The 23,251-nt window shown below is 36.9% G+C and overlaps 1 pseudogene; it reads right to left on the bottom strand.

Annotated features, from left to right (window-relative positions):
• The window catches only part of LOC148978757 (uncharacterized), a 54,348-nt pseudogene extending 35,815 nt beyond the window's left edge, over nt 1-18,533 (bottom strand).
• Nucleotides 18,534-23,251: the final 4,718 nt, after the last annotated feature.

Genomic DNA, 23,251 nt, shown 5'->3' with positions numbered 1-23,251 from the left:
TAATGTTCATTTCAGCAGGAAACTGCAGTGACTTCTACGTTTTTGGAGATTTGCAAAAATGTAGGAATGGGCACTTTTTTCCAATGAGTTCTTGCAAGGTTTGGGTAAAATAGTCCTTTTATTTGATAGATTTTTTTATCAGTAATTATTTCCCTACCTCATATTCTGGGATTGCACTGTCTCGAATGACATATGTAAAGTAAAGTACGTAAAGTAGTAGTTCACTTTAAAAAGAAAACTTTTGCTGATAATTTACTCACCCCCATGTCATCCAAGATATCCATGTCATTCTTTCTTCAGTCGAAAAGAAATTAAGGTTTTTGATGAAAACATTCCAGGATTTTTCTCCATATAATGGACTTCAATGGGAACCAAACGGTTAAAGGTCCAAAAGACAATTTCAGTGCAAACTGCAAACTGTTAAAAGGGCTTTAAACGATTCCAGACAATGAATAAGGGTCTTATCAAGCGAAACAATCGCTCATTAAAAAAAAAAAAAAAAAAATAGCTTAAAAATTTAAGTTTTATAAGCTCAAATGGTCATCTTGTTCTGTTCTGTGATGCGTGTTCGTGACTCTCCTGTTCAAACTCATTAATCAAAATGAACTAATCTTTTTTTCGTGTCATTTGGTTCATTCAACGAACGAAATGAACGAGTTGACTCGGGAAAAGATTTGTTCATTTTGATGAACGAGTTCGAACAAGAGAGTCCCAAAACAGCAAGGTGACCACTTGAGCTTATAAAACTTAAACTTCGTTATTTTTTTTTTTTTAAATGAGTGATCATTTCGTTTGATAAGACCCTTATTCATCGTCTGAAATTTTTTAAAGCTTTTTGAACAATTTGCACTGAAACTGTCTTTTGGACCTTGAACCGTTTGGTTCCCAATCGAAAACCTTAATTTCTTTTCGACTGAAGAAAGAATGACATGGACATCTTGGATGACATTGAGTAAATTATCAGCAAAAGTTTTTTAAGTGAACTAATCCTTTAAAATGAAGTCTAATGTTGTTCGCATTCTTTTGCTTATACTGTTGTTTTGGCTGAGAGGGAGAAAACACAAATAGAGATTTTTAGTATGTGGCAGCAAGTTATTAGTAGAACTTCTCCCAGCGCCATTTCTCTCACTCTCTCTCTAAAAGCACTCCGGTCAGGAGTATAATGCCATATTGAGTCATGGCTCTAGCAAATGCAATTAATGAACTCTGGATTAATTACCACAAATTTCATCACAGTCTGTCCGACTGTTTAAATATGGATAAATACGGGCCAATTATTTTACTGGCGTTAGAGTTTGAAAAATAAAGTATGTCTGATAAATGGTTTTAACCTCTTAAAGAGGATACTGCGCATCTACAGGAGAGGAGACGAGAGCCTGGATGTCGATTTCGCATTCAGGGAGCATCGTGGCCATTGGGTTAAGACGCAGGAAGAGAGTTGATCATATGGGAACAGACTGGCTTGATTTGATGCTTGATTGAGCTTCTGTTTGAAGATGTAATCCATTTCAATCGTGACGGAGAAAAACAAACGGGGACGACATGAGACATACATTATAAAGGGTGCGAAACAAGAGGGATTGCCCACGAGTGGAAGTCCTGCTCTCTTTTCAAAGTTCTGAAGCTATTCAACCTTAGCAGATAAGAGGAAGGAATGGGTGAAAGTTAAAAGAGTGCTAAAAAAGAAAGACCATAATGAGGGCCAAGGTGCAGGAAGACTTTTGAATGTTCAGGGGTGGAATATGCACCTCCTGTCAAAGAGGGGGAGAATTCTCTATGGGCCTTGTGTCTTGACACTCTCTCATCGAGATACTTTGGGTGGATTTAATTACTATAAGAACAAAGTCAAATGATTCCACCTCCTCTCTCTCTCCTTTCACATTCACGTATCACTTCCTGTAGCTCCTAAGAGAGTGGGCTTATGTGATAGCTTCACTCTCCTCATTCTCGCTCGCCCAGTTAGGTCAGAGTAGCACGCAATGTTTCTGTCGATTTGGGATTTTTCTTTTCACTTTTCTCTGCGCCCAGCTGATCTGACCTGAAGTCAGATATAAGATGTCTTATGTTGGCCTATCAAGCGAATAATCATTATCAAATGAATTTGAATTAAACAAAATATAATCAAGGTTTATTTTCATATAAGGGGAATATTCAACGACCAATTCGTATGTGTTTTACGAGGTGGTAAAATCATATGATTTGTCTAAACGTTATGAGTGGGTGAGTGAGTGAATGAATGCAAAACAAACAGTACATATTTGTATAATATTGGGGTGACCTGGATATGAAGAGTTCAGATGCAAAAGCCTCTAAATTGTTATTTAAGTGAAATTAATGAAATAAAATATACAAGTTTGATAAAAATCATCATTAAAGAAGAAAATTTCAAATGGCATTTAGAGGCTTTTGCATCTGAACTCTTCATATGTTTTCATTATACCGATCCACATCCAACTTTTACGGTCTGGAGCAGGGCACTGACATTTTGTTATATAGAGTATTTGCAGTCAGGGAAGTACGTTTGTCATTTTGAGTTAGTGTGGAGAGCCTGCTGGAGTTGGTTTCGTGCCACAGGAAATGCACCTTAAAAATCTAAATATAATTTAGCAGGCTTTAATTTATGACGCATCACATTTGTTATGACCCACAAGGTCAGACTGAGCACTGACCAGACTCATAAAAAGAATTTGTTATATCAATCGCAGAAGGATTTGTGAGCTTCCATTGAAACAGCGCCACAACACAGCCTGAGTGTGTGCTATAATCACTGGAGCTCAGAGCACTTCTGGTTAGTAGATTAGTTTGTGTCACCAGGGGTCCCAGCTTTCCTGAGGTGCCTCTGTTATTTCTGTCTGCTTTGTTTAGTTGTGTATTTGTTTCCTTGTTTATTATAGATCCTCCAGATTGTAAAATTGTTTTGAATATAAATGCCAAACAGACTCTTCAATATTCACCTCAGGTGAGGGGCGATAAAATTCGTTTCATTCGGCAGAATCTCTGAGACGCTGATTCTTAATCACCTAATATCATGCCACAATGAACAGATCGCAGAGTTGCAAGTCAATACCACCCAAGATGAAAAAGAGAGAAAGCAAAAAGTCTTGCTAATTTATAGCTAAATATGATGGAAGTAATTGGGAAGGACTTCGGCGAGACAGGGAGAGCAAACATCACTTCTCAGACGGAGTGTGATGGAACTTTTGTTCTGCCATAAGAATTCCAATATGCTCCCTCATTTATGAGTTATGCCAGCTATATGCCTGCTATTGTCTCTCTCTCTCATGGGACGCAATGTTCAACATTAAAACCCCCCTGCATTCGCTTATCGTGCCCAAACAAACTCCTACACTAAAACGTTGGCACAAATGAACTAGTTGAAAGAGAAAAGAAGGTTATAAATCGCCCCCATGCACACTAAGGTTCAGCATTTCAACAATTGGACCTTGAGCTAATAGCAAATATTGGTGTAGGATGATTTTAAGGGCTTACAGCAAACTGAGTTGTATAAAAACATGGTTTTGTTCTACGTAGGAACGCAGTCAGCAAGAGTTGAGAAGCTAAAACCAGTCAGGACAGAGTGGGAGAGAAATCGGTGGCATTAGCTGCCACTGCAGGCTTTAACTTGTATTTTCATGCAAATTCAATTGGCACATAATGTACAAATGTCTACAAATGAGCTTTGAAAGAGACAGAGCGACTTTAAAGGTTTTCTGTTGCGATACGATAAAGACAGTGACATGCTTCTCCACGCACAAAACAAGCTTCAATTTCCAGCCATTCAAAAGATTACAGCGAACACAAAAGGAACAAAACAGCGGGTTGTATATTAACCTGTAAACAAGAAAACCATTTTGGACTATTGACCACCGCATGAATGGGGCGTAATCCCCAGAGCCAGAGTGTTTCATAAGGTTTTGAGACGTTCTCTTGATAGATTTTAAACTGAAGGGAACAAGGGAGGCAAGAGGAACAAATCCACAAGCATCATCATTTTTGTAAAGAATTTATAGAAAACATTTCCTTGAAACTTCACAAAGATGCTCATTCATCCTATGAATGCTGCCAGGTCCACTCCCTGAAGCACAATCCATCTACAGCTGCAGAAGTAAAGCCTCAAAAACACAACTGTGTCAGCTGACCCCCTCTGTATAACTTTGCCTCTCTTTTTTTTTTTGACAAACAAACAGCCATTTTGGCTCAAACAGAATGTTGAAGAACAGTACATGATCCTTGCGTGTACAATCGATAAAGAGCACCGGAGGGAAGATTCTCACACATCCTTTCATTGTGAAAGGCAGACCGACACATGCGGTAGCACTTCAACAGAGATGCCAGGACTTATGAAAGAAATGACCCTGGATCTACAGTCAGAAACAATATGATAAAAAAATTCTAAATCTCTATTTCTTGCATTTTTAAACAGAAATGCATGTATTGCTAATCTAAATTCCACCTTGGACAATATAAGGACTTGATGAAATGTGAAAGCCACACACCAAAAATTATGAAGGCGGAATAAAAAAAAAAAGTTTACATTTTGAATAACATGCAATGATGAATAGAGTACAATAAGAGCAGGAATGCATATCACGTAGAGAAGCATAATAATCAAATTCTTGTCAAAAGCCAATCGTTATTTTTATGTTATGAGAAATAATCAATAAATGGCCAGAATCAAAATTCTTTACCGTCACAAGCATGTCTCCTTTAGTTTAAAGTCGTGTTCTGTTTCATTCATTTCATTGTCTTGTTCTGCCCACTAACCATCAGTACGAAAGTAAATAAGTCAGTTTTGATGTCATGTTGATTGAAAAAAAAACACCGGTTAAGTTGAAAAAAATGGCAATTGTTCATTCAAGGGAAATGTTTATTATTTAGAAATAATCCAACTTGAACATTTGCTAGATATTGCAACAAAAGTATGGCGGATAACAATGATGTCAAAGAGAATATATAACATTAGTTATTTTAAAGCACATAGAGAGGATCAGTGGTGCCCTTCAAAACTGCACTTCATGTGTTTACTTACCTTTTTTCTTCCTTTCAAAACCTCTTTTGGTAATCACTGTTATATGCCTTTCAGAGTGCTTCTGTTGGCGTAACTCTTTATTATCAGACAAAGAGAAGCCGAATAAATGGACAGATACTGGAGCAGGCAGAAAAACACTCATTGCCAGGTCAAGACAATGAGGAGTGGAGATGTGCATCCATTTGGCCACAGCACACAGAACTAACACACAAAAAGAGGACTGGATTGATGAAAAGCATACATGAATAGGAAAATAATATATTTAGGGCATAAAAATGGATGAAAACGGAACAGTTGGATAAAAAAAAAGCAAGAAATGAACCAAAATCTAGTCAAATAATACATTTTCAAAGTTAGGAAGCTGCTGAATATGACAATTACTTGTCAAATTCTTACAAACACATGGAAAATTAATAATTTATTACCGAGGATCTCAATCTTTTTTACTTCAAAGCCCCCTATTGCCCACAACAATATTTGAAGGCCACCTGATTTTTCCAGTTGTTTATGATTTTCCAGATAAGGATAAGGATACGATTTTAAAAACAAGAAAAAACATTAATTATAGATGGCTGCTCAGGGAATATCTGCATTACGCTATATAAAACCATGACCTTCATTCAACCAAAAGATGCCAGAGCACTGATGTTGGCCAATTATAGCTAGCCCGCCATTTTGATCTCCAATTCATCCAACAGTTAGTAGTTGATTGGGTTGAGGTCATGACCCCCACCAGGCCAGTCAAGCTTTCCCTTGATAATTTTAACTATCCATGTTCTGTAAAAACCTGCGAACATGATCATTACCATGCTGTAACAAGAATGAATCATCTAAAAAAAAAAAAAGCTTCCACTACTGGAAACTTAAAATGAAGCTAAAAGTCCTTGCCGACAATGCAGATTATTCATCATCAACAAAGTTTAACAGTGGGCACGCTACATTTGGTGATGACGAGCATCTCTTACTCTTCTAATGACTTAAAGCTTCTGAACTCTTGCATTGTGTGGCAGTAACGTAAGGCACTGATACCATAAACCAGATAATTGACTATGACGGGGTATGTGAAAGGTGGGTCACGGGTCCATGTAGCAGGTCGTAAGAGGCCATCGTTGATGTCAAGTAGTTTCTTTAAATAACGCTGCTGGGTGTTTTTTATTTAGTCTCTCCCGATAGAGCCCCTTTCCTTTTGTTTCCCCTTTCTTCATTTATTCCCAAGAAACTGTGCCTTATCGCAAAAATGCAAACAAATATCAGGCTGCTCTCTCTCGCTATTTCTCTCGGTCTCACTGTTGAAGTAACGGATAGCGTATCCTTCCAAGATGGCGACGCCTTCCCACAATGCAACGTGCGTGACATCACATTCTCATTCTCAATACAAACAACGGGTTATGGAAGCGTCACATTATTCATGATAAAACAGAAAAGCATCAAAAAAGTTACTAACTGAATAACTGAACTTTTTGTTTTTATGAACTTTTATTTGTATGCAATCCTGAGTGCATCCTGATGGAAATGGGAAACAGTTGTATGTTTGCATAGAATTCATTTTGAATGCTATATTACATTCTTTCAAAATCTGAGGGAAATTATACTATTGTCTTGTGGCACAGTGACCTATTTTTTACTAAAAACAAATAATGTGTACTCATAACCTGTGTAATTTCTTCATTCTGTCAGCCGCGACGTTGCAGAAATAGGAACCGTTTCTAAATTAGAAACTTCGCGTGTCTCCGTCGCGTCTGGTTAGGACAAAGACTCTGATTAACATGGAAAAGATACCTTTCATTGCGTGTCGCGTCACGTGTAGTTAAGGCCACGGTGTAAAACTCCAATAATCTTTTGGAAACAGGTGTTTTAACCACACAAACAGCTCAATTTGAATGAAGTTCCCATAGATTACAGCTCCATTTCAAGGGTGTAAATATCTTTAAAAATGAATCAGATTCAGTTCCCACCCCAAGTGTAAAGCCTAACGTGATTGGTTGCAGAGAGAACGTGCTAAGATTGGTCAGCTCAATGTGGCCGTGATCTGATTGGCTTGAGGAAACAGTGGGTGGAGTCCACTTATTTATGGATTTATCTGCATGTCAACGCTAGAAGTGCTGTACAAATGCAGAGAAAGCAGCTCACAAATAAATGCCAGGCAGAGTTATGTTTATTTATGACATAAAACACATTTGTATATGTATATATATATTGCAAATATACAACGCTATCTCACGACCAATTCGTACAAATTCGTTCGAGTGATTAAAAGGTGGCTAATTCGTACGAATTTGTACAATTTGTCTAAACTCACATGATAAGTAGATTTAGGGGCAGGGTCAGGGGTAGGTCATTCATTTGAATTCATAGGAACTCGTAAAATATGTACGAATTAAGTATGTACAAGTTTTATACATTTTTGTGAAACCCTTTACATTTATTTGTGGATCTTAATCTATGTATTTGTGAATTTGATACATTTTTGTGAATCTCTTTACATTTGTTTGTGAATCTCAATCTATTTATTTGGAATAATGCAACAATTCTACTTTGTAAAATGTTTTACAAAACACTACAGCCAAAATATTCAATGGTTCACGGTGATATTCCACTGAAATCCCATTTCCAGAGCCGAGCTATGATTTGTCCGTTCTGTAAGCTAATGTGGCCTAATACTTCACAGCTGTTGATGCTTGTAGATGTGTCCAATTCTCAATAACAGCACTTACGGTTGACCCTGACAGCTCTGGCAAAGCAGAAATTTACTCGTTGGAAAAGTGGCATACTATGGCGGTGCCATGCTGAAAGTCATTTAGCTCTTCTGCATGGGTTATTGTCTTGGCAGCGGTATAGCCGACACCGCTAATTAGAAAGAGTGTCCATTTGGCATTAGCATCAAGAAACAGACAGATGAATAATATCCAATGGCATCCCAAATACTTGGCACGTGAACATGTCTATCCCTGAATTTCAAACTACTATTCCAAATCAGAATTTTAAATAACTGAAAATGAGATCGATCTACACACCTGCTTTAATGTCACATGCAAATCGTCAGTAGATATTTAAAGATGCCAGGTCTCGCATAACTTAGAAGTGTTAATCAGTCATGTTCCAGTGACATATGTTTTGTCTCCACAGATGGGAGTTAAAATAACCCTTGCTACTTTCTTTTACCTTTTCTAAGGTGTACACATCCTATAGAGTGAGAGAACAAACAGGCAGCTGGGATTTCAGTGAAAGACGTGATACACTTGATGGCCCCGAGCTGCCTTAAGAGATACGGAAAGAGACAACTTTAGAAATGCATTCTTGTCTAGATTTAGTTCTGTGTGTCTGAGGATACTGTACCTGTTGCAAATCTCACCTGCAGTGTGACTGTTGTGCTGCACTCAATCACACCTCACTGTGAGATCAAGACAGTCTCAAACACCAGGGATTTAAGAAGCCAAGGCTGTTTGTTGTTGTTTTAGTTTGCTTTATATTGTATTGCTTGTTTTTAGTTGTAGTTTTAAAGGAGAACTCCGGCACAAAATGAACCTTTGGTCTAATAACTCAGAAATCTCCACTTCAGTAGGACTTTTCTAAAGGGTTTGTTCATATATCATGCATCTGATTTTCTAAATTTTATTCCTAATTGTTTTTTGTTTTTTTTGGCAGTTGACAGTATTTTCTGATTTATGGTGATATTTATGGAGATATATACAAAATCCACTCTATAAGAATATTGAACTCCACTCTTTTAACCAAATGAAATTTTTGAGCCTGGCTTTACCCAATGATCAGATTTATGTTCTGGAAATATATGCAAATTAGTGCATATTTAATTAGATTTGCCTCACTTTAATTTCAGAAACCTTGTAAAACTAAAATTGTTTGTGATTCGTGATTCCAAAATTAATAAATCACCCGAGGAGGTATGGTGATATCTACTTAACTCATTCACCTGGGGTGTCGTGCCATAAAATAAATAATAATTGATAATTAAATTGCTATATATGGAAGCCCTCAAAAACCACACAGTATTATTTTTGTTCATTTTCACATGTTAACAACTTTCTTGTGGTCTTGACATAACCATATTCTATCACAAGAAATGTGTAACTGCACTTAAAAAAAAGCTTACATTTTGTTATGCTGCGATCACAAGAAGGTTAAGCTGTAATCATGACAAGAAAATGCAGGGCTTCCGTAGCTGTCAGATCATCACAAATTAAATTTCTACATCTCTGTTGTTTCTCCTAAACTGAATAAAGCAAATCATAACCTTTGCTTTAGTTTCCTGTTACTTTGAGTTTTCTCCTGACTAAAATACCTTAGGTTCTCACACATGCCTTGTTACAGAAAAAGAAAAAAACTCAACACATTTCAGTATGTCATAAATCTTAATATGAACTCATGCATGTCAAAGTGCAAGTCTCATTTGTGTCCATTTTCATTTCTTTAAGAGAAACAAATTTAGACAAAGTCCAACATTTCAATTAAAGTGGAATCTGGAATACACCATTGCATACAGTAACAAAATGTGATATGTCAGTGTGACATATCTCCTCCTAGTCTTTAATTAAAACAAGAAACTAACATTTCATTTAATCTTCAGATTCCCTGCATTGAGATTTCTGTTTTAAAGCCTGCCTTTCAACTTGTCTGACATAAAATTTTACTACACGTCTCCTTATCTTGAGAAAGGGTAGTTAATTTGATGTATTGGATCGAATCTGTTCGCATGTTTATTTAGTATGTGTCAAAAGGTGTCCGAATGTATTGTCTCAGAATTTACTGGCAGAGGCTCTTTCATTGCACTATGATACCTCTTGTGATAAGAAGCACAGTATACCTCACATAATGTGTTTGTGTGTGTGTGTGTGTGTGTGTGTGTGTAAAAAAAAGAAAAAAACTTTTTAGTTTTAACTTTTCAGCTGGCCTTTTCCCCAACACTGTGGGTTAATGCTTTTACTGAATAATTATCTGATCGTGAAAAGTCAAATTGTAAATGTCCTCTAGAATGAATTCAGGACCTCAGAGGTGGTTTGAAATGCACTAAAGATTCATTTTGAGAAAGTATAAATGCATCAGTTTTTTTTGATAAATAAACTAATGCCAGCATACACAGGTTTGGAAGCCCCACAGGTGAGTGAGCAATCGTGGATGAAACGCATGAATGGAGCAACCATGAAACTGGATCATTAATTGCCGTATGGGGAGAAGACAGCACTCAACATGAAATTCCATAACTGCCATCAGCTTTGCACGAAAGGGAACTATTCCCCTATACCTAGATCTAAACAAAGAGAACCATATATATATACAGTATATATATACAGTATATATATATAGTATATATATATATATATATATATATATATATATATATATATATATATATATTGGGGTGTCATTTTCACAACAATGTTGGCAAGGAGACAACAGTGAAAAATCATCCTTGAGATAAAGGTATTATCACAGAATGTCTTTTAAAATCAAGTCATTTTGTCAATGCAATTACTTTTATGCTTATGCAAAAAAATATTATTAAATTGTCTATATTTACATACTACCAGTCAGTATTGGATTTTATTAAAGAAGTCTATTACACTAGCCAAGGCTACGTGCATGTACTTGATTTAAAATATTTGAATTAAAATATTTAAAAATGTAATTTATGAGGATTTTCAGCAGTCATTATTCCAGTTCAGTTTCACATGAGCCTTCAGAAATCATTCTAATATGCCGATTTGGTGCTTTAAGAAACATTATTATCAATGAGTGTAGTCAGGTTGGTCAAGTCAAATCACATTTATTTATATAGCGCTTTTACAATACAGATTGTTTCAAAACATTTGTACAGAGATAACAGGAAAATCGTGCAAAAAGGTTTGTTTCCAGAAGAAAATCTGGCTTAAGTTCAGTGATGTTTAATTTTTGTTTTATTTTTGTCAATTTAGTTATATATATATATATATATATATATATATATATATATATATATATATGAAGAGTTCAGATGCAAAAGCCTCTAAATGCCATTTGAAATTTTCTTCTTTAATGATGATTTTTTATCAAACTTGTATATTTAAGTTCAGTAATTTCACTTAAATAACAATTAATAGGTAATTATCATTGCCATTTAAGTGAAATCACTGAACTTAAATATACAAGCTTAATAAAAAATGATCATTCTAGAAGAAAATTTCAAATGGCACTTAGAGGCTTTTGCATCTGAACTCTTCATATATATATATATATATATATATATATATATATATATGGACAACCCAGCATTAAACTGAAGTACCATGAGAGCGATTAAAGAACAGACGGCTCTGTATGCTTACGAATCGCTCTCATGGTATTTTGCAACAGATTCTTGTCCTAGGGCATCATCTAACTGACATTTTTGATCATGCGTCTAAATCCGACGCACATGGCAACCTTTAGCGTCAGTTAGATGATGCTCATCCCAGGGCATCATCTAACTGACGCTTTTGACTTTCGCTTTTGAATTTTAAAATAAAAGACATCAAACCATGAACGTGAATGCAACATGACAATATGGAAAACGGTGATGCATTTTTTTTCTAAATCTTAAATTTAAATTTTTTTTGTAATAATGTAAGTCGTTTGATCAATTTAATGCATCCTTGCTGAATAAAAGTAATAATTTCGTTTAAAAACTAGCCTACCAACAATGAAACAACAAGCCAAAGTAATCATCCATCTTAATCTCCCTGTTAAACTATTACCTAAAGCCCAGTCATTACATGATAAATGACACAGGTGGAGAGTCCTTTAGCCAAGTCCTACACCAACTGTTCAAGTTTTAAACTTCAAGTGATGTACTTGTCTTGTTAAAACACACACACATACACAACACAGTGACTCATGTACAAATTAGATTTTCTTACTAGCTTGTATTACCTCCTGCGCGGTTATTTATAAAGATCATTTGTCAGTTCACATATTTTTATGTGAGAGCGCCATCATTAAGCGTGTCCAGCTTTATGTGGGGTTGCATCAAGTGTGCACGGTAAAAAACGATTAACTAAACACTCGATAATTTTACAGTTATTTATGAGTTCATTACAACTGCTTTCACCTGTTTCCAATAAACTCCTGTGCCTGCTTATAAACATAAAAAAATATCATGTCACAGTAAATGGATCAAGAGAAGATGAATTAATTAGAGCAAAGCAAATATGATCAGGTCAAATAATCACAGAAGAAAATGGGGCAATCGAAGTGAGAAGGAGAGAGAGTTATCCAACTAGTTTCAGGGTTATTATGTGTGTGTTGGACATATGTGTATATTCATTGCGCACTGTGCACTCAGTTAAATATATATGCTATTCATAATATGCCTAAAAATATGTTAATTACGTCTATAATGATTGTGTTGGTACTATATATAGAAGTAATTGCACACATAGCTACTGGACAGCCAATCATAATATGAAGAATACCCTACGCTATCTCACAACCAAATAGTGGCTAAATCGTACTAATTCATACGACCTCCCCCGTACGAATTCGTACGATTTGTCCAAACCCACGTGATGGGTAGGTTTAAGGGAGGGGTCAGGGGTAGGTCATTCGTACGAATTGGTCAATTCGTAAAATATGTACGATTTAGCAAAAACGTACTAATTCGTACGAGTGAGGTCGTACGAATTGTTACGAATTAGCCAGCACATAAAATCCGTACGAATTCTCGTGAGATCGGGTTGGAATACCTCATCTGATTGGCCATGCTACTGTGGCTAAAGGTCTATTTATTTTATATTACATTAAGTTGTATAATGCTTTACAACATTGCACATGTAACATGTATTAAATTCTAAATTAGATGTCATGAGTGAATATCTTTTTCACACATTTGCACAAATTGGTTTAAAGGGTTAGTTCACCCAAAAATGAAAATTCTGTCAGTATTTACTCACCCTCATGTTGTTCCAACCCCGTAAGACCTTCGTTCATCTTCGGAACACAAATTAAGATATTTAAGATATTAAGATCGCTCCTGCATACTAGTCCATAGGCTTCTTGAGGGACTGGCTCTTGCTGTCCCCGAAAAGTCATTAAAGACATCGTTAAAATAGTCCAAGTGACTACAGGGGCTCAATCTTAAGTTTATCAAACGACGAGAACACTTTTGCGCGCAAAAAAACAACAAAAATAACGACTTTATTTCAACTATTCGTTTATTTCTCCCTCTGCGCGAGTCAGGTTACTAGTTTAATAGCGTAAGCTTCTGTTATTGTACGTCACACGCATCACACACACATGACCAGCGTCGGCCAATAGTGAGCCTACGTGTGACATAGCTCTACGCAATCACACTACGTTAACTGACTTACAGGCTCATGGAGAAGGAAGTGAATAGTTGAAATAAAGTCGTTATTTTTGTTGTTTTTTGCGCACAAAAGTGTTCTCGTCGTTTGATAAACTTAAGATTGAGCCCCTGTAGTCACTTGGACTATTTTAATGATGTCTTTAATGACTTTTCGGGGACAGCAAGAGCCAGTCCCTCAAGAAGCCTATGGACTGTATGCAGGAGCGATCTTAATATCTTAAATATCTTAATTTGTGTTCCGAAGATGAACGAAGGTCTTACGGGGTTGGAACAACATGAGGGTGAGTAAATACTGACAGAATTTTCATTTTTGGGTGAACTAACCCTTTAATATACACTTTATTCCGATGGTCTATTTTAGACATAGACAAAATTATCCTGTGAAATTTGTATATACTCTGTAGGTTGTATTAGAGGATAAATTAAATAAAGCAGTGTGTGCGAAAACTGTATTAGCCCATAGTTGAAGAAACATCTACATATGAGAAAAAAAAAAGTGATTAAATGCCATCCAAAGAACATTCTCACTGTTAAACTATTACCTAAAGCCCAGTCATTACATGATGAATAACACAGGTGTAGAGTCCTACACCAACTGATGTTCAAGTTTTAAACTTCATAATGATGTTATTGCCTTGGTAATCATAACACACACACACACACACACACACACACACGCACACATACTGTACACAAAACAGTGACTCATGTACAGATTATATTATTTTACTAGCTTGTATTACCTCCTGCACAGTTATTTATAAAATCCAATTTAGACATCCTGACTAGTAAATTTGAAACTACATCAACTTATTCTACTAACCTGAACCCAAACACCTAACTCTAATGTACTAGTCTACAGTCTAAGATGATCAAATATATATAAAAATTGTATTTTGAATATATGTGTGCGTGTGTGTATGTGTAAAGTATTAGTATAGTTGTCAAAATGTGGAATTCACCCTGCGTATTACAATCGTGCAATACAATCTCAAAGACTAACACCTATATTTCAACATAACACCTTTCTCAAAAAGTGATGAATAAGGGGCGATGTTAAGATGGTCCTACAGATCACGCTTTAAAATCCTAAAGTGAGAGTGATTTTTATTTGTTTGTTTGTTTGTTTTTTTAAAGGGATGTTCAAAGTCTGTTATACTTTCAAATCTGACATCTTGGCTTTACCCATCACTTCTCAACTCGGCATCCAGGGATGCAAAGAAGATAGATAAAGAAAGAGAAAGAGAGAGAGTCTAAACCAAAGTCAGAAATCTCCTCCCACCTGTTTTCACCCGTGTGGGTGGAGTACACGCACACACGCGCATGCACACACACACACACACATGTGCTGAAGCTCACAGTCTCCAGGGTGGGAGCTTGTAATTCTGTTTAATCAAATGCCAAAAAACTCTGACTCAGAGAGAATGAGGAGGAGAGAGAGTGACTAGCAAGGGAAATAGATGGAGAGACAGACGGTTAATATTCGTGTGCATGCCCATAAGGCAATAAACTGCGTGTTCTGAGGTCAATGCACTGAACAGCGGGTAAATTTATAGTATATTTCCACTATAAAGTATTTTTTTTTTTTTTTTTTTACAGATTAACACTGGCATAATACGTCATTTATCTGCAGTGTTAAGATTTTAAGGTCTCATCAAGAACAAGAATATGCATTGTATTAATTGTTTTAGAAATGCTACACTGAATTTGTAAGACTGTCAATCTAACATGCCATTCTAGGGCAATTACATAAAAAATCTTATTAAAAAGTAAAACATTTAACCAACCCCTGACCTTGTGATTATTTGCGTTCTAGTATGTACTATTTATCATAGTGGAGTTAATTCATCAACAAACATGTAATTTATTTGATTAATTAAAAATCTCAATCAACAATACACATACAATTCCAAAACAACTGTTATTTTTGAATGAATTGGGTGACTACATGATTCAATGACTTACTAAGACATACAGTCAGTTACTTGTCCCACATAGTGGCATACCAATGCAAACTGCAGAAAAAGTAAATTAGTTACTACATTAGTATGTTGTTCCAACGCATTCTCATCCCAAGGCGTCATATACGACACTTTTGCCAAAGCGTAGACATCCAACGCACATGGCACCCTTTAGCGTCAAATGAGACGCTTCGGTTATGGTAGGTTTGGGTCTGGGGCAGGGTTAGGGTTAGACCACTAGGAGGCGCCTACTGACCCATATAGCTGCATCTCATTTGACGCTAAAGGGTGCCATGTGCGTTGGATGTCTACGCTTTGGCAAAAGTGTCGTATATAACGCCTTGGGATGAGAACGGCCTCGTTGTTCACAAGCAAACATTTGCTACTGAACAAAAAAGTCACAGAACCAGCACCAAACCAATTAAAAAAACAGCATGGAATTTCATGATAGTCTGAGCATGCCATTTAGTTTGGATGGATGGATGGATGGATGGATGGGTGGGTGGGTGGATGAAAGGATGGATGGATGGATGGATGGATGGATGTCCCAAAATGTCTGCATGTATCCTACAACATATTCTTTTCAGACAGGTGCTAAAAATGGCTGAAGACAGTAAGATAATGGAATGTTATATCTATTAAAATTCTGCTACATCATAGTTGTTTCTATGAGTGAAGAGGAAATGCCCTTTAACTGCCCCACCGCAAATCACTTTGGATAACAGTGTTAGCTAAATGACTAAATCCACAATGCACTCACTTATCAGCACAAACGGTATGGCTTCTTTAAGACAAGTGGCTTGACAGTGATCTCTATCGCCCCCGGCAGTGGCACTAGAGCTGAGAGGTACTTTCGGCTATCATTAAAAAAGCTAAATCATGAATATGTCAATTCTATGCTTGTTAAGAAGTTTAAAAAGAACTGAAACATTAAAAAGAATCCATCTTCTTCGTGAGCTTTTTGTTGTAAGTCTTCCCTCCAAAAGGGCATCTCAAGGTTCAGTGATTAATTATGGTGCTTGCTTATATGAACATTGCTATAACTGTTTATACTTATGAGTGGGTTTGAACAAATATTCAAATGTGTTGCGTACCTCAAATGGAGGGACCAAGCCTTCAAGACCAGAATATAATTTATAATTTGATGGTAACCAAAGAACATCCTAGCTCACATTTGATGAATATTCAAATGCTACCAATCCCGATCTGAATTCTAACTTGCGATGCAGCTTGAATCATAATTGACACTGTGTTTGTTTATTGGCCAGAACTGGTTTCTCCCAAGGTTTATATTTCTCCATTCTGTCACCCGAAGGAGTTTGGTTTCCTTGCCACTGTCGCCTCTGGCTTGCTTGGTAGTGGCCGCTTAATATTCAACGATAATATTAATTAAACTGCACTGATGCTGTTGAATGAGAACTGAACAGAGCTAGACGATGACATACTTTTTTTTTTTTTTTTTGCAGATCTGCTTGATAGATGATGAAATGAACTAATTTAATAATTGATGATCTTTGCAAAGTAACTCATGCGGTCGTGTCTAAGGGGGGCACTGGGTGGCACTGGCCCCCTCTGGAATATGATTGCCCCCCAACATCATTGGGCTGCATTTTCCCGACAATGCTCAATGCCATTGAATCAGAATCACTGCTTGATTTAAGATTCACAAAACAGAATCACAGGTCGGTGTTTTTCAAACACCTCATACCTCGACACGTCACTGTTTATGGTGTATACACACTCAATTACAGTATATATTTTTAAATATCACAGCGTACGTTAGTCTGATTACTTTCATGTGTGACTGATCAAGCCGGTAACGCTATTTTTACACTATAACAGGACATCCAAGGTTTCCTTAAGAAGTAACCATGTCAGAGACAGACTTCATGAGAATGTACACCGACATGCATGCGCACACACACAAACATTGTTTGTGTTGAAAATAAAGCATGTTAAATGACTAATTAATGCCTAGGAGATGTTTCTTATTTATACAATCCAAAATACAAAAGGATTTTCAGGCTCTTGTTTAGTATTATTTCCATTTATATTAATTAATTTTTTTTTTTTAAATCATGCTTAATATTTTCTAAACAAGTATTTATTTCCAGTTGAATTCTCTGATTTCCCCTGACTGGTTCTTGGCCCCTCCTCCTGTAATCAGTCCAATGCTGCTTTGAAACAATCTAGTGCCATATAAATAAAGGTGACTTGACATTTTCTTCACAAAATGTAAAAACGTAAACTTGTCTTACCTTTCGAGACTCAAATAGATGCCCCATACTACACACTTAGTGATTTTGCCAACATTGCCTCCAATTTGGAGTTTTAGTTTACCAAAAGTTTTTGTTTGGCTGTAGTTATACCCTGACGCAGCAGTAATATTTCATTCGTGAACCGTTTAAGACTTTGGCTGAGCTGAGGTTGAATTTTTCATTTGTGCCAAGTGATGGATGATATGTCAGAAAACATGAGAATTGATAGAAAACTCTTTTGTGATGTAAATATAGAAATCTTCAGCTGCAGGAATTAATGTATTCATTTTATTAATCTCTATTTTTACTGATTTCTTTCAGATCCCTCCCACCTCCCCCCGTTTAAAGCTTTGCAAACCTGCATTCCAGATTCTTTCATCTCGTCTTCCCATTATCTGTTCGCTTCTCATCTCATCTCCTCTGGTTTTGGCTCCTCTGCTGTTTAATAAACCTCTGATTCATTCTGCAAGCAATCCGTCGGCCCCCAAACACCTGCAGAACAGCCTTTCCGCAGCAAGAGTGTGCGCATCTGAGAGAGACAGTAAGAGGCAAAGAAAAAAAAAAGAGCACAGATACAAATACCACTTAACGTAATTACCACTGTCCGTGGGAATTCAAAATTCGTGGCCAGAGCCAAATTCTGCGTATCTAAAAGAGGTTTCGCATTCAAAGTGAATACATTTAGTGTGTCCAAACTACAGTTTCCCTCAGGGCTCCTGGAGGAACAGAGTGAGACACATCTGAACACAAAATGAGATGTTTCAAATGAGTTTCACTCTCCTTTGTGGCATCTAGTGTTTTGTTGGCCAGCACCAGAGAAGCCCTTGAGAGCGCATGAATGTAACCAGTCTGTTTCTGTGGTGGTCTGAGACCACGGATGCATGTTTGGCAGTTGAGCACTCTAATTTTGAGCGTAAAAGCAGCAGTGCTTTCAGACAGCAGAAGAGCATATTGTCCAGTATCTGAGAGCACTCCTCTACCTCTACCTCTACAAACACACAGTGCGAAACGGGCTAACTGATGATAGACTTCAGCTCCGCAGCCTCAAATCCATATGTAGGGCCACAGCCGGTCAGCCAAGGCTGAAATTGCAATTAAACAGTAAATTACAACTAGAATTGCTGTGGTTTGTGGGAGGTTTTAACTTTACTGTGACTTTGAATGGAAACTGTGCAGTGACCTTCAAAAGCGACCTGTGGGACTTTCCGGGGGGTGAACTGTAGTCTGTGATTTCTGTGTTAATGTAAGGGGTACACACACTCAAGATATACCATTTATCAATGAACAAGAAAGCACAAAGCCTATTTGGAAAATGAAACAGGAAAAAGAAAAAAACCTTCAGCAAGAAATAATATTTCACCTTGAGAAATACTGTGGCTGAATTATTCAAAGGGTTGAAGCAGTCATGAGAGTGTCAATGGTAACAAAAACATGGCACAAAATGTATTTTCGCAACTAATATACACTGCATGCAGATTGTACAAAAAGACAAGAGTGTTACTGTAAATCTATCTCAGGTGGCGTGTGAGGAAAATTTGTATTGATTACATCAATTGCCAGGCCGGTGCAAAATAATAAGAACATAAATAATAATAAATAGATTTTACATTTGGTCTTGACATTAAATCATAATTATTTTAGTCAAATGATTGCAATAGTGTTTTTTTTTTCAGGTTTACATTAATGGTGGTTAGAAGAAGATTTTAATTAAAATGTTTAATTTAATTTAAGTATATTTATTTACTACTACCATCACTATTAATCACATTAATTAAATATTTAATTGATTTATTTAATTTATTTTTTAATGTATTTGTAATAGTGTTTATTTAAATTGTTTTATTCAATTTAAATTTTTAATCAGTAAATATTTTCCAGATATCATTTTAGAAATATTTATAATTCTTCATTCCTGCATTGTATAAAAGGGTTGTTATACTGTACATGAAAATATATAGCAAGTTTGAAGGAGGTCTCTTGCAAAGGGATCAACATGTTCGAGGGTCCATGGCATTGAAGAATTTCATTGTCAACAGTCAGTTAGATTTTCAAATTTGATTTAAGCATTGAAGCATCTAATGCGACTAAACATGCCATGAATTCCAATTTGAAAAACATTATGAAAGAAGCCAGAAATAATAATATACATTGTTTAACACTGTAGCCTCAGGCAACCCATAATACTTTCCGGTCATTTCTCAAATATGAGATGCTATTTTGTTCATTATTCAAAGGGTAGTAAAAGCTCTCGCTGTTGAGCTACTTTGTCTGTATAGGCGAAAATACAAAAAGCAAACTGATTGTTAAAGAGATACTTCACCTCTGGAAAGATGACAGTGTATTTAAAATGGGTCATCTAAGTAGAAGAAATGTGAAAGTATTTTTGAATTTGGAGCTTTCTAGACTGAGAAAAGCCCGAAAATGTATTTTTGGCATATGTGGATGAAAGACATCAACTTCCAGAATGCACTTGCTTCGCTGCCCTAGGAGGTCACGCCTACTGGTAACAGAGCGCAGTAGTTAAACAACAAGTCTAGGCTAATAGTGAGTCTCCGTGATGAGTCTGCCTGAAAATGTGTTTCGAGATCACCCAAAATGTCTGGGATTCGGCATTTTGCGTTCTAAAGTCGCCATTATGTTTACTGTGGCAAGCAGGACGAGGCTAGGGGCGAGGGAGAAAGGCACGAGGCCAGTGGCGTGATTACCGATGAGTGACACCTGAGAGGCGCACCGGTCTCGTATCTCTCACGGAGGAGCGGGAATTTTCTTAGCAATGTTAAAAAAACGCACATCAACCGATCACTTATTTAGCGTTCATGTGAACACTAAAGATTCACCAATCGGAATGAATTCACATTAAAAACAAAAGGTGTGCATGTAAACACTGAATGGCGACTGCAGAAAGCAAAAGCTGAATCCAGGATATTTTACGATCTCGACGGCAGGACATGTCCGGGAAAACGAGGATGGTAACCCCTGCTACTCAGCTTTCTCCACAGAACAAGAGCCTACTTGCTTAGCTTCGGGAAAAAAAGATGGCTGACACTGTGTACATTCTGTGAGTGAGATCCCACCCTCTATGGAACAGCGCCTACTACTGACTGTAGTCTTTAGCCTCTGGCCAAATAATCCTCAATCCTTTTGCATCGTAGGAGGATTTTTTTCAGACAAAAATACATAAATCTCTTGTCTCAGGGGGATATGAGGGTGGGAAGCATGTTAATTCGAAAATACTACAGGTTTTCTACTAATACAACGCTTAATGCTAAATCCTGAGGTATCCCTTTAATTAAGACTTATTCGCACCCGATGTCGCTGACAGTGAAAAGACAGCTTAAAGACGCAATCTCCTTCCTGTTTGAAGAAGCATGGATGATAAATAAAGCTAGCAGTTTGTAGAGTGTAGTTGCTATGCATGAAAATTAAGCCCATAATAACCCCATAATCATGAGACTGTTTGCATTAGAGGTTTCCTCAAGAGACATGATACTAATGCATGATGACTCTTCCCTTATAATAAGTATCCATATATGATAACCAACAACTGGATAAAATCAGCAAACTGTCACCACATAGGTCAGGTCAATGTCTGGCGTGACTCAATAAGATTCGCACACAGATGTACGTCCACGCAGACACATGCATATTAAGATATCACTTCCATATTTCATGAGGAACATGCTGTATTTGTCCTTCCTGTGCTCGATAAATGTTACATGAGATCTCAGTGCTCCCTAATCAGAGTCTGGGCTCCATACATATTCATACTGGGAGAGAAATTTACATGACCTGGAATCACATGCAGAAAAACGTTATTGTGTTTACACCCAAGCTCTCTGTTGTAAACAATTCCCTCATTGTGGTTCTACAGAATCGCAGATAAGATCCACACGCATACTTTGGCAGTTAAAGCACTCTTGATGCTGTTGAGGGGATAATCTGATGCCAGAGACCAGGCTGATGAGAGGATCCATTAATCTGCCGCGTTTCGTTGTGAGATGCTGGAGGCACCATCCCTCTATCAGGTTTTCGGCATTTAACACACAGCTGTGAGACAGAAGTCTATTAGCAGACTTTACAGAACTCTGTACACAGCACAGTCTCATCCCAAGACGTCATATAACTGACGGTCATATAACTTGGGATGTCTTTTGACCATACGGGTACCCTTTAACGTCGGTTAGATGATGTTATCGGATCCTAACCCTACCCCAGACCTAAACCTACCCCTAAACGTAACTGACGTTAAAGGTAAAGCGTCAGTTGTATGACGTCGAAGGATCGTCATGTAACTGATGTTAAAGGGTACCCTAAAACGGCGGATGTTGACGTATGGTCAAAAGACGTCAGTGATATGACGTCTTGGGATGAGACTGTGTTACTGTACACTGTAAAAAAATATATATATATATTTTCCTGATTTGTAATCACAACATTTTTTTTTTTATCAAATCAACTTAAATAATTTATGTAGTTCAGATAACATAATATTTTAAGTGTCTGGTGATTAAATCAATCTCCTTCATTGTATTAACTACATTTTTCAATTTCAATGAACTTCAAATTTTAAAGGTGGAATACCTAAGATTTAGATGCCACTAGAGGGCGCTACATTCAAAACAACAACAACGGCTTTGCTTGATGACGCCGTGGAGGAACGCGGAATGATGGGAACTGTTGTTTTCAACTCCACCGTGGATAAATCAGTCAGACGGGAATCGAAAATTAGTTGTCATGGATGAGGTAAAGTTCGATTTCTATAAATGTTGCGTTTAATGACATGCTTGTTTTTCATTAAACTGAAACAACCGCAAGAAAAGTCAGGTTTAAATGTAAATTAGTTATCACAGATGTTACTGTACGAGTCACTGGACGAAGTGACTTATTTTTGTCTCAAATCGTTGCTAATGGATCCTGACTTCGCCCTATGCTGCAATATGCAATAGTTTTGCATTCATTTACAGAAATCAGCTGCTTGAATAACAATAGCTGATGTTATTAGATTTTTTAGCTGAGATTGATTCAGTTAACGGATGATCTGAGGTAAAGTTTTCAGAATGCAGACTCAGCAACGATTGTATTTAATTGTACAGTACAATAACATAGAACAGACGTTATCTTCCTTTCATGTCATTAAACATAACAATATTGCTGGCCATACACTGATGAGAAAGTGTGCGTCCGGTGTTACCTGGAGTTGTCCTAGACGTGGAGCGGCGCTTCTCGTCCGCTGTGCGACCCCCTTTATAGCCAACAGTTCACATTCCGAGAATAAATGAAAAGAATAATTGTGCTCCATTCCATAACAAATGCGCGAAACAAGCTTACGTTTGTTGCTTGATAGACGCTAACGCACAACTACAACTTCCGCATTTGTTTAGGACTACACGTAGTACGAGCGGAAACCGAGGTATGACGCGATTGACTGGCGACTCCCAGCTCACACGCCCCGTTTCCTTGGTTAAAATCTAAATTTCCTCGCGATTTAAACATTGTTTGAAACATTTGGAATATTGTAAGTTATCATCTGAACTAAATATATAACACTGGCCTTGTGATTTTGGGATAGTTTATTGCAAAAATCTTAGGTATTCCACTTTTAAGACAACCGGGTTACTTCATTTTTTAAGTAAAACCAACTAAATTTTTTTACAGTGTATGTTACGCT

The sequence above is a fragment of the Pimephales promelas genome, chromosome 6, assembly GCF_988280905.1.
Source record: "Pimephales promelas chromosome 6, fPimPro1.hap1.1, whole genome shotgun sequence".
Taxonomy (NCBI): domain Eukaryota; kingdom Metazoa; phylum Chordata; class Actinopteri; order Cypriniformes; family Leuciscidae; genus Pimephales; species Pimephales promelas.
Note: the sequence above shows the minus strand (reverse complement) of the source record. Positions and strands in the feature narration are given on the sequence as shown.